This window comes from Apodemus sylvaticus, chromosome 7 (assembly GCF_947179515.1).
Source record: "Apodemus sylvaticus chromosome 7, mApoSyl1.1, whole genome shotgun sequence".
Lineage (NCBI taxonomy): Eukaryota > Metazoa > Chordata > Mammalia > Rodentia > Muridae > Apodemus > Apodemus sylvaticus.
The window spans coordinates 19,413,379-19,426,158 of record NC_067478.1 but is presented as its reverse complement, the minus strand read 5'-3'; the positions used below and the strand labels follow the sequence as shown (position 1 = coordinate 19,426,158).

At 45.3% G+C, this 12,780-nt stretch overlaps 1 protein-coding gene across 1 annotated transcript in view; it reads right to left on the bottom strand.

Annotated features, from left to right (window-relative positions):
- Dnajc13 (DnaJ heat shock protein family (Hsp40) member C13) overlaps positions 1 to 6,214 on the bottom strand; it is a 106,870-nt gene extending 100,656 nt beyond the window's left edge. Inside the window, exon 1 of the mRNA XM_052187468.1 lies at positions 5,993 to 6,214. The gene's annotated coding sequence lies outside the window, so the exon portion shown is untranslated. The remainder of the gene's footprint in view (positions 1 to 5,992) is intronic.
- Between the last annotated feature and the right edge of the window lie 6,566 nt (positions 6,215 to 12,780).

The following is a 12,780-nucleotide window of genomic DNA, read 5'->3' as shown; positions in this document are numbered from 1 at the left end:
CAGAAATAGTATGTCAAACTGAATGCACCTCTTCACAGGTAAATGTACCTTACGTCAATGAACATGACTATTACCACCCCCTGGATTCAACTAGCTGCTAAAAGAATATTCCCTAAATCAGTGACTCTGGGGAGTTCCCATGACTATGAATCAGTTTCTCTAACAAGAGGGATTACGACTGGAATGCACTCAGCAGAAGTACACTGCTCCAGAAGGAAAATGTGTTGAAGATATTAAAATTTTGAACTAGGTTCTGGAGAAATGGCTCAGAACTGATAATCTACTAAAGCAGTGGTTCTCAACGTCCCTAATGCTCGATCCTTTAAAACAGTTCATGATGTACTGACCCCACCCCAACCCCCAACCATAAGGTTGCTTCTCTGCTACTGCATAACTTGCTACTGTTATGAATGGTAACATAGTATCTGTGTTTTCTGATGGTCTTAGGTGGCCCCTGTGAAAGGGTCATTCAACTCCCAAGAGGGTCAAGACCCACAGGTTGAGAACTGCTGGTCTAGAAGCCTGGACTGCTCAGTTTCATGTACTCATATCAAGGAATTCACAACTGCCCGAGACTCTAAATGATCCAGGTGATCCAATACTCTCTTCTGGGCTTCTGCCCCGAATGTCCAAGTGCTCACTTGCATACGGGAAAGCCTATTCATAATGAACTAGCTCCACAACCTAATCAATGTAAATGTAAACACCAAACTATCTTCTACAGGGCTTAATGCACATCAACTTTCCAGCACTAGAGCAGCTATAAATTGAGAGGTTCTACTTACCTTTTTCAGTCTGGAAAACAACGCTAACAATTATTCCACTTGTGGAAGTTAGTCACAAAGATGACAAATTTGTGCCCTTCCATGTTTCTATCACAAACTGATTCTATACAAAGGTGCATATCTCTGACAACTGTATTGCTTACTGTGGTGTGGCCATACTTGTTTGTATATTGATATGCATACAGTCAGTTTTGCCACAATGGCGGTTTGATAATTTATTTGTAACTTATCCCACCATGGCTGGCACACTGGGCTGGGGCTGGAAGTTGGAGGAAGTTGGAGAGTCTGCCCAGCACATACTGAACCCTTAGAGGAGCAGGGGTCCAACTTCACACTTACTGATGTGCTATTTCATACATCTCGGGAAAACATGAGGTGAAGGTAGATAAACACTCAGCTCAACAGCTACTTAGAAATTCTCAAAGCATGTACATGCACATCAGAAATCAAAACCTTCAATCCATGCATGCACCAAACAACCTCGTGTCCCATCTCATTTAAATTTCCTTTCCAAAAACGTCATAGAAACTCAATACACTGTGACTCCTTCCAATGCTCATGTCCACAAGCAACTAACAAAATGCCAGCGTACTGGCCCGTGCCAAACAGTGCTGCTTCCATGTGTCCACTGCTTAGATATTACTGTATAGCTCACAGTTCTGTGGCCCTAACCTATTTTTCATAAAAGTCCTGTTTTTATTCAATTTTACATAGCAAAGTGATTTTTGGGAAAGCACACGGAATGCCTTTTGACTTTATATACACCAGAGAGGTGTGCTTATTTCCTGTGTTTATAGTTGTTGTTTTGTTTGCCAAATCATGTACTGAATGGATGCATCACCTGTCAATTAAAAAGTCTATGCCTGCCGGGCAGTGGTGGTGCATGCCTAAAATCCCAGCACTCTGGGAGGCAGAGGCAGGCGGATTTCTGAGTTCGAGGTCAGCCTGGTCTACAGAATGAGCTCCAGACAGCAAGGGCTATATAGAGAAACCCTGCCTTGAAAAAAAACCAAATTAAAAAAAAACCAACAACACAAAAAAGTCTATGCCCTATGAATCAGGCAGGAAACAGAGGTGGGAAATTTGGGGGGGGGGGGAGGGAAGGAGGGAGGGAGGGAGGGAGGGAGGGAGGGAGGGAGGGAGGGAGGGTGGATTCTGGGTTAGAGTCAGGCAGGAAATCTACCCAGGAAGGTGTGACAAGAAGGATGCATGATACCTGAGCACAGGTAACCGGACACATGGCCAAATGTAGGCTGGAATAAACGGGATATTTTAAGTTATATCTAGTCAAAGAAGAGCCTACCTATATGGCCGAGGTATTTGTAAAAATATATTTCTAAATACTAAAGTTCCTACACTTGTTTTCCTGTCTTCTAAAAATGTTTTAGTTTTGTTTTATAGCTAGGTCTGTTTTTGTGGAGACCTTGCCTGTACTAATCAATACCGATGCCACAGGGGCAGCTCTGTCTATTAATGTAGCCATCTTTTGGTTTCATGGTGCATCTTCCTCCCTTTTATTTTTAATCTATCTTTCAGAGAGGGGCTCTTGCACACTATATATCTCAGTGTATACATCTTAGAGACAATATATGTGTAAATACGTGTATTTGTGTGTGTATAAAATATGTACTAGAATTCTAATAAAGCTTTGACCATCCACCTTGAAATAAAGATAGGGATTAAAAGTGTGCACCACCATGGCCTAGCCACCCAAACTCTTTTTAACTTTTATTTTTATTGTTTTTAAATGTATGTGTATGTTGAGGGGGGAGATGTAGGTACTGAGACCAGAAGAGGGAGCTGGATCCTCTGTAGCTGGTTACAGGTGGTTGTAACCTAGCCTGAGCCTGATCACCAAATCCAGGTCTCTAAAAACAGCAACAATTCTCCTATCCACTGAGCCAGCTCTCTGCCTGTATTTCCAAGTCTTTGAATATATTTTATCAGTGTTTTTGTGAGACAGAATGGGCAGTTTCAACTGACACTACATACAGGTCTGTCATTTTTTTCCTCGTGGCAACACAACAGGTAAGCAAGCCCCAAAGGCACGCTGCATCTCTCTGCTGTGCTCTTGTTTTCAGCACTTCAGTTCGATTCCTTCAGTGCCTGTGTTTCTGAAATTATTCCTCACATGCAGCATCTGAGTATCGCCTGTTGGATAACATCATCTACCTCCATCAATCTGAGGGTAGCTATGATAACTGTTCTCTTAGGAATTTCTTTTCTTCCTTTTAGCTTTTCATCTGTGGCTTATTTCACTGAAAGCCAGACATGAATAGAGTAGTGGAAACTAAGGTGAGTAATTTCATGACCAAATGAGTATCCCTTTTTTTTTGTGATGCCAAGTGCAGAGGTTACAGCAACCTTGGTAGGAGTTGAGCTGGGCTTATGTTCTTGGAACAGTTAACCACAAGGCACAGCAGCTACATTCTTTTGCAAAATAATGTGTATGTGTGGAGAGTGATTTAACTACAGAAATGTCTGTCTGACCCTGGTGTTGTACACCCTGTGACCTTGTGCTTTGGGGGAGGCAGTCTCTGTTCTGAGTATTATATTCTTCTGCATATTCCACTAAGCTCAATATATTTTATTATCAATAGTGCTGGTAATATGACCCACATATATACATTAGACCTTGTTATCCCAAAGAGAGACAGAGTTAGAGCAATTTCTCAACCTTCTTAAAAGCTCTGTTGCTGTTCCCCTCCACCTGCTCTGAATGACAGACTCTCAGCAAGCCTTTTTCCCATCTTTCCTAGGAGCGTACCCAGTGAAGTTTGTGTGTAAACAACTTCTAAGTTGGCACACTCACTTTTATCCATTTTTCAACTGTTGTAGCTGAACTCTTAACCACTGTCCAAAAGCCCTCCTCTCGTTTTCACCCCTTCCTCTCTAACTCCTCCTTCATGTCTGAGCTGACCTAGTGGTTCTCTATGTCCTCAGCCCTCTAAGCTGACTCTGAAGTGATCAACTTAGTTAGTCTAGTTTTTGTTTATTTAGCTGGTTTTTGTTCACACTCACACACACACACATACACACATCATGCTGTACAGATTAGAGCAAGGCTTTCTGTCTTAGAATCACTGTTAAATGGTATAAATGGTTTCAGGATAGCAAAGAGCATGCTAACAAGTATTTTATACAAAAAGGCTGAGGAGAAGATTTTACCAGGCCTCCTGATGAGCCTAACAACCTGAGCTCAATCCTTCTGTCCCACACAATGGAGACACCATTACAGCTTACTACTTGAGTTCAATCCTCAGGTCCCACACAATGAAGAACACACTGCACTCCTACACGCTGTCCTCTGACCTTCACACATGTTACATGGACTCAAACACGCAAAATAAATAAACAACATTTCAAGTGCAAAAAAGTTATCCTAAAACAAACATAATGAACTAAAAACTTTAACTTCCACTAGACATTAGGCCTTAGCAACAAACAAAACTAGGCTGCCATGTAGTTGCCTAACTTTGTTTACACTTTCCTCAGAGAAGCAAGAGAAAAGTCTGAGACAGCCACCTCAAACTCACCCGTGTAATTACAAGCGCTGGGGGCATGGGGCCAACACGGATATAACATGCTCTTGATTTCTGCTCTTTCTTTATCTGTTGGGCACTAGGTTCCACTATTAACTTTTCCTCTAAGTTTAAGAAAAACAGATTATTACCATTTACCTGAGCAACCAAACAATCCATGCTTTTCAGCAGTGTGTAACTGTTTTACTGTAGACATTCATTTTCTTCGTAAATGTTTACCTTAAAAACTTGGTTTGTTTGCAGTTATGCTTGCTAGTATGAGTTAGATTACTTCTGCCACGTCAGAAAAGAAGAGCCATAGCTTCTCGGGGAACACGAATGCTGGTACTGGCCCAGGACTTTAAACCCCTGTTTCTTTCTTTCTTTCTTTTTTTTTTTTTTGTTTGTTTTTTGTTTTTTGTGTTTTTTCGAGACAGGGTTTCTCTGTGTAGCCCTGGATGTCCTGGAACTCACTCTGTAGACCAGGCTGGCCTCGAACTCAGAAATCCGCCTGCCTCTGCCTCCCAGAGTGCTGGGATTACAGGCTTGCGCCACCGCCGCCCGGCTTACATCCCTGTTTCCTGACTCGGACTTTTTTCTCCTTTACTTTGTTGTACTTCCTGTTTTCAAACAAATGTAAACTCAGTGTTTTTTCAACTAGGATTGGCGGTCTCTGAATGCAAAGTGGTACTAAAAGCCAGAGCCACCATTTGCAATATTGCAATATAAACATTGTTTTACACTATATATGAAAATTAAGAGTTTTATACTGTAAGCTAAATTAAGTTAAACAATGAGGCACTAGAAACAAACAAAAAACCCTAAACTGTAGAATAAAAGGGAAAAGCAGATTGCGGAAGAAAGGAATCACTCCTTTGGGATTCATCTCTGGGTTAGGGGCGATTTTATTTACATCATCCTTCCAGCAAATGATCAGTCAGGGATACGGTTTCAAGATAAGAGTGGCTAATTTAGCATCTTACAATAGAGGGCTCTTTTTGGAAAAGGGCACGCAGGTGCACTCTCGACACCTTCGCCCACTTCATTGAGCGTCTAAAGTGCTGCTTCACCTACACCAAAAGCAGCGTTCAGAGGTGAAATCACAGCCCAGCACGGGCAACAGTGAACAGACTACTTTGCATGAAGGAAAAGCCTTGGGGAGAAAACTTGGTGTTTGATAAAGGACCTGAGGAAGAGAAGAGCAGCTGCTCCTCCTTTCCCATCAAATCGAAACAAAACTGAGACAAGGGGAGAAAACAAACAAACAAATCAAGCGAGTCTACGCGGGACCCCAAGAGGAAGGAAGGAGGACCGCTAACCTAGGAAACCGGAGGCGCCGGCATCCAGAAGGGAATCCCGAGGGCGGAGCCCACAGGGGAAGGAGGTGTGGAGTCGAGCCAGGGAGAGTGGCCGAGAGAAGTAGGGGACAGGGATAGTGATGGGAGAAAAGACTGCCAGGCAGAGAGAGGGGTGGGGCTGCCAGGGCAGTGCCCCGGGCAAATGTCACTCAGAGCCGGGGGAGGGGAGGGTCCGAGCGCAGGAATCCCCGGGCGGAGGGTCACTGCTTTAGCAGCTTCGAGCCACAGCAGCTTAACGCCGCCCGCCCTGTGGTCCCTGCCCGGAGCCCCCGGGTCCCCGAAGGTGGGAAGCGGCATCGCAGAAACCCAGAGCCGGAGGCGGCTTTACCTTCGCCGGAGGCTGGAGGCTCTCCAGCCCGAGCTCCGCCCGCCGCCGGCTCCACGTCTTGAGTGAGATGAGGCGCCGCGGGCCCCGTCCCCTCTCGTTTTCCCTTTCCCCGCCGGGGCCTGTCGCCGCGGGTTCCTGCGCCGCGGCCCCCACCCCTCCGCTCCTCCCTCTGCCTCTCAGAGGCTCGCTCTGGACGCCGCCATCTTCCACCAGGCTGCCAGCGCTGAAACCCAACGCGCGTGCGTGGCCGCCGCCCCGGCCGTCACGAGACCCTGTCAGCTGACCTCAGCGCTTCCGCCTCGCGCCCCGCCCTCGTGTGTACTTTGCTCCCTCCCCCCTCTATGGCCCATTTGCCATCTTCCGGGAAGCGTGCGCGCCGCCCACCGTTCCGCCTCTAGGGAAGTACGCGTGCGCGCAGCGAAAGAAAGCCTTGGACCAGAGGGTGAGGCGCCACGCCCCCTGGAGCTTCCCGGGAGGCCACGCCCCTAAATCGGTGGAGACTCGCCTCTGTCTGTGTTCTGCAGGTGCTGGCTTTGGCTACTGTAACTCTGCAAAGGAGCATCTCTGTTTCCTAGGGCTAGACTTCGAAGCCTAGGCGCATCCACGAAGCCGTCGAAAGCCTCAGTGCGCATCTCTGGCCTAACTTTTGTGGGTATAACTTTTACTCGCTTCTGACACACTCAGAGCGGGGCTTTAAGTTTTGAGTGTTCAGGGAGATAATGGAGACTGAAGCCTCAGAGGTCAAAGGCCTTTGAGGCTGAAGTGCCGGACAGGTAACACTGCGGCATTCATTGTCCTCTGATACCAGAGCCAAGATTTAATTGGCCAGGTACTTAAGACCAATTAACTTATAGCCATCCGAGATAGGGACTATCTTCTATTTTCATATACTAAATCGAGGTCTAGTCCCTCAGTAATAAGTAGACTTAGTATTTGAGCTCAAGTAAGTTGACTCAAGAACTTATGCTCTCTGGATAGGAACTCACTGAAACTATATGAAAAGGAGATCTCAAGAGAGTGATAGTATCAGAATGAAACAAAGTTACAGGTAGCAATTGTGTCAGAGCTATGAACAACAGTCGGTGTCTCATCTCAGATGTGAGAAGGGCAAATTACCCTCTAAAACGTGATTCTATGGGGGGAAAACTTGTACAGACACACAGTTTGTACAAGTCTAAATGCCCTGACGAGCTCAATATTCTTTTTGTATAGCAACCCTGGAATTGGAATTTCTCAGGGACCCTGTCTGTGGTTGAATCGTTTCATAGATGGAGGTTATGGGATGAAAAACATGTACAATGGTTTCTACAGACTTTACTTCTTGGCTGATTGACCCATTTGTGTTACTGGAGACTATTACATTTTTCCTTAGGAAGTCTTTCCCACACTGTCCCAGTAAGATAAAATGCCCGTGAGCAACCAGAAATGGCTTGTTTGGAAAGATGAGACATGAAGTAGAGTGGAAAGGGGGGAAAAATACAACAATGAAAAACAAAACAAGAAGCCCCCTTGGCTTATCCCAGAGAAATAAAAGCATGGCTTATATGGCTTTGCATATGTTACGGACCTGTTTCTTTTTGGTAGAGAAAGCTGACCTATAGTATAAAAGTGATTAAATCAAGGTGACGTTCAGCCAAAGGTTGAGCCAAGATTTGGTCCCGGAGTGTAACACCCAGGCCATCAAACTACTAAACGTTTGACACTGCCTCTCTATTTAATATTTGGAACCAATTAGATGAATGCTCAGAGGTTGAAAGAGCTTAGGTGACATGAACTGCCTCTGTCCCCTGTAGTGGAAAATTTCCTGCCTCTGAACACATCCTGAAGTGGAGAAATGGTGTATTCTTCCCACAAGCCTTCTCTTGCAGGAATCGTTTCCGGGTTTGGGTGGTTGGTTTTGCTGTTCTGTCCTCCTCCTCCTCCTCCTCCTCCTCCTCCTCCTTCTCCTCCTCCTCCTCCCTCTCCTCCTCCTCCTCCTCTTCCTCCTCTCCCTCCTCCTCCTCCTCCTCTCCCCTCCTCCTCTGTCTCATCCTTCCATCACCTGCCAGTCCTCCTGCCCATGTCATCTTATCCCGTCCTTACCTGTGTTTCCACCTACCAGCCTCTGTACAGCTTTCTCATCCCCCTTTGTGGGCTTTACATAAAGCTGTCACTCTTCTTAAGACGCTAGAACTAGAGACAGGAATTAGGGCGAGTAGGAGGACTTGGCTCATCTGAGACTTCCGTTAAGTTACCTCGCTCCCCACCCCCTCAACATTTCTGAAAGGGGCGTCAGGTTCACGGTAGTCCTTCAAACTTCTCTTTCTGTGTTTATCTTTTTGCTTCAAAGCCCACGATTGCAAATACTTTCTTCATAGTGCGCGCCTATCAAATTTTCAGACCAAAGTTGTGTGATACAATATTTCAAAGCTTTTAAAATTCACACCTCACTGCTTTCTAGACAGCAGTAATTTTATCTGTGTTCTGAGTTGACATTCAACACAGGAGACGTTCAAGATCTTAAAAGACCCACATGGCAGAGCCTGTTTACTGAGTTCCCTGCTACTGCTAAAATGGGCTTCCTAAGGATACCAATGCCCAGACCCAAAATAACCTCGAAGAATTCTACACCATGCAGCAGTGTCGTGAGCCATATCTTGTTTGTTCGCTGCTGCCTTTGTCCTGGTTTCTTGCTTTGTTTCCCAGGCTAGCCCTGAATTTCCATTCCTCCTTTGTCATTGTCTGGAGTTCTGTGGGTTTATGTTATTTAAAACCTTATTAGAATTATTTTAGTGTATGAGTATTTTGCCCAGATGTATACCTCTTGCATGCCTTGTGCAGAGGCCAGAAGTGTGCCTTGGACCTAGAGACATGAATGGTTTTGAGCTGCCATGTGGGTGCTAGGAATTGAATCCAGCGCCTTTGCAAGAGCAACAAGTCCTTTAAACAGGTAAGGCATCTCTCACTCCTGTAATGCTTTGATCATGGACAGTCATGACTATATCCAGAAAAGGTGTTTTAAATACATTAACCACCATCCCCGTGTGGCTGCTGAACATGAAGTAAAATTTGAAAACAAGATAACATGATTTTTTTTTTTAATCAATGATATGTGTGGTAGCATGAGAAGTAGCCCCAGGATCTTGGGCATCTGAACATTTGGTCCATAGATGGTGGCAGCGTTTGGGAAGGTTTAGGAGGTGTGTCACTGGAAGCAGGCTTTGGGAGTAAAAAGCCTCACCCACTTCTAGTTTGCTTTGTGCTACTTGCTGCTGGCACAGGGTGTGGGCTCTCAGCATCTTGTTAGAGCTGCCATGCCCATGCCTGCTGCTCTGTGCCATGCTCTCCCACCGTGGCAACCTTTGATCCTGTTAGAACCGTAAGCCCAAATAAACACACAGTCTTTAAGTTGCCTGGGTCATGGCGTTCTATCACAGAAACAGAAAAGCAACTAGTATAGTATGTGTTGAGCCAGATATGAGTCACCAGTCCTGTTGGACATCTCTTATGAGGAAATCTGAAACATTCCAAACTTTGGCATTTATATCAGCACCTAAGATGTTTCAGATTTCAGAGTTTTCAATTCTGGATTTCTACCTACTAAAATCTACCTGAAGTTCTAACAAAAACAGTTCAAAGAAAGGACCTTTACCCTGCACTCCTTAGAGCCTGATAAGAAACTTGTTTCCAGAACTTTCCTATGGATTATCTATATACACAGAGATCAGGTTCAACTCCAAATACAGAAATGATTATATAGTCTCTGCTATTTTTAAAAGGGACATTCCAGCGAGGGATTTTCTTTATTTGGTTAATTGATGTGGGAGACTTGGCCACTGTGGCTGGCACCATTCCGCGGTCTGGGATTATGGGCCGCAGACAAAGGAGGAATAAGCCAAGCATTCCTTCAGCAGCACCTGCTTCTGGACTGTGGCTTCAAAGTGATCAGTTGCCTTGACTCGCCCTCGTGATGGGCTGTACCTAGAATTATGGGCCAAAATAATCCCTCCTTTCTTTCCTCAAGTTACTTTTGTCAGGATATTTTATTATAGCAACAGAAAGATAACTAAGACAGCAACCAAGTTCTAAAACTGTCTTAGGCCCAGGGTTTGCAAAGATGTTGCCGGCCACTAGTCTTGGCAGTACCAAGGGGCTGAAGCCCTCTGGCGCTGTAGCTAGGCAACAAGTGAAATATGGTGACCTCATTGTGGGGCAACTTCCAAGTAAGTAAGTAACTAGTTTTCTGCACTGTCTAGGGTGGTGAAGGAAAAGATAGTTCAGCTTGTGTATCAGCCTGTGTTGACTGAGCAGTTACTTTGTACCTTGGGAAGAAATGTATCAGCTCCTTTTCACACTCTCTGCCCTCCTTGTTCCTGGCAGGAGATACATGTTTGCTCATACATAGGCCAGAGGCCAACCTCAGGTGGTCTTCCCCAGAGACATCCACTCTCTGACAACTCTCGATGTTTTTAAGATAGTCTAATTGGCAGGAGAGCCTCCCCACTGAAGGAATTACAGATGCACTCTGCCAAGCCCAGGATTTTGTGTGTGTGCCACAGATTTAATTCAGATCCTCATACTTGCGCTGTATGGAGACTAAGCTGTCTCTCCACCTATCGGTTTAATTTCATTTTTTACACTTATTTTTACTTTATGTGAGTGTTTTGCCTGCCCCTTTGTATGTGCACCATTTTCATTCTGGGGGTCAAATACCATCAGGTCACTTGGAGCAAGAGGTAGAGATGGTCGTGAGCCACCACATGGTCCAGGGAACCAACCCCAACCTCTGTGAGAGAGAGACATAGCCTCTTTACAGCTGAGTCACTTCTCTATTCTCCTGATTTAATTTTTACAACACACACACACATACACACACACACAAGACACTGCCATTTTCCCCATTTTTCAAGCTAGGAGCCCAACATTTACAGGATGGTCTGCAAGGTGTTCTAGTGTCAGGTCCCTGGAGAATAGTAATGTCTCTCAGCAGGACTCTTGGGATTCAATATCCATGCTCAGTACCACTGTCCTCAGCTTAACATAAACTACAATAGCCATGACCTCCTCTCCCATTGGTCAGGTATGACCACTGAGAATTGTCTTGAAAAAAGTTTACATAGAGAGTTTAAAGTAGAACAGCACAGCCATGTCTACCAGCATTTCCCCAGAACGGCGTGCAAGGCCTGCAGTTTGAATTTCATTTTTATCAGCATCAGTTTTATAATACAACATTTAATAATTTTAAAAGGCATTTTATTTTATTATTCTTTGGACAGTCCACCTGCATGTATGTCTTTATACCATGTGTTTGGCTTATACCCATCAAGGGCCAACAAGGGCATCGGATCCCCTGGAACTGGGATTGTGAACCAAAACGAAGGTGCTGGGATTTGAACCTGGGTCCTCTGGGGTGAGGCATATCCTTCAGCCCCAGCATTGGATTGTCTTGTTTAAAACAGCTGCTAGTTAAACCAACTCTTCATAGCCACGAAGCACCTATGAATACAGAATTTCAATAGCAAGCATCTTCAAGGACAGAAAACGAGGTCTTCCTACATCTGTACTCTACTTTGTTTCACCCCATCTGGAGCCTCAGGATTGAAAGAAAGTGAGCTGTCGCTACTGACTGGAAGTCAGGGACAAGAGGGAAGTAAAACTGCAGACAGTGTAAGCTAAACTCAGAGCAGTGTGTGGTCGAGGTCCGAGAACAGGAGTTTCACACTTTCTTTCTCTCTCTCTTTTTCTAAACAGCTGTATCTCAGTCTCAGAGCTAATTTTTCACAATGACAGCTCTTATGATGGTGGAACCCAAGGCTGTGTGACGGCAGGCAGACTAACAGACCAGGCCTCGGACTCTGATCAGCCAGGGGTGCTGCCCAGCCTTTCTTTAGTTTTCCCTGAGTCCCAACCCTTACCTCACCTCTTCTCTCCCTCTGCTCAGCGTGTCTTGAGGAAAAAAATGAAGCTTAACTCCACACCCAACACCGGGCAGAGTCTCCAAGTATTTTAAGAAAGCAGCAGATGGTTGTGTGGTGTTACTGCATTTGCTAATAATAGAGGTAGTGGCTTACACAAAACATGCAGGGGTGGCTGCTTTCATCTTCAAAACTGTTTAATTGATTTCTTTCTCTCTAGCTTCATTTTTTCTGCCTTATTTTTTTTTTATATCACCCATGTACAAGTCAGTTTTTGTGAGCTTGACATACTAGGCCTGACATACCTGAGAAAAGGACCCTCAGCTGAAGAATTGCCTCTGTCAGATCGGCCTGCCGGCTGTTTGTGAGCCGTTTTCTTGCTTATTGATTTCTGCAACATTGATTGATGTTGGAGGAGCCCACTGGGGACGGTGTCACAGCTGAGCAGGTCGGCGTGGGCTGCAGAAGAAAGACAGCTGAACAAGCCAGTGAGCAGCACTCCTCCGTGGCTGCTGCTTCAGTACCTGCCTTGAGTTCCTGTCTTGCCTTCCCTCACTCAACTGTAAAGTGTAAGAGAAAATAAACCCTTTCTTCCCCAAGTTGCTCCCGGTCCTGATGTTTATCACATCAACAAAAGAAGCACGAGAGGACAGTCCCTAACCTCAATGACTTACAGTCAGTGAGTCATTCAACTACCGGGAGAGTTGAAGGGCGCTCACCCCTTCAACTGGTGGACTCCACCCACTGCTGTTCTTCAGAATCCCCTGGTTTCAACCGCACTGTGTTGCCACAACATCAGATTGTTGTAGCTTCCACTGAGAGCTGCAACCAGTCTCCTCACTGCCCGCCCCCTGCCACTATGAACTTGAGCATCCTTCATTGCAGAGTCTCTAG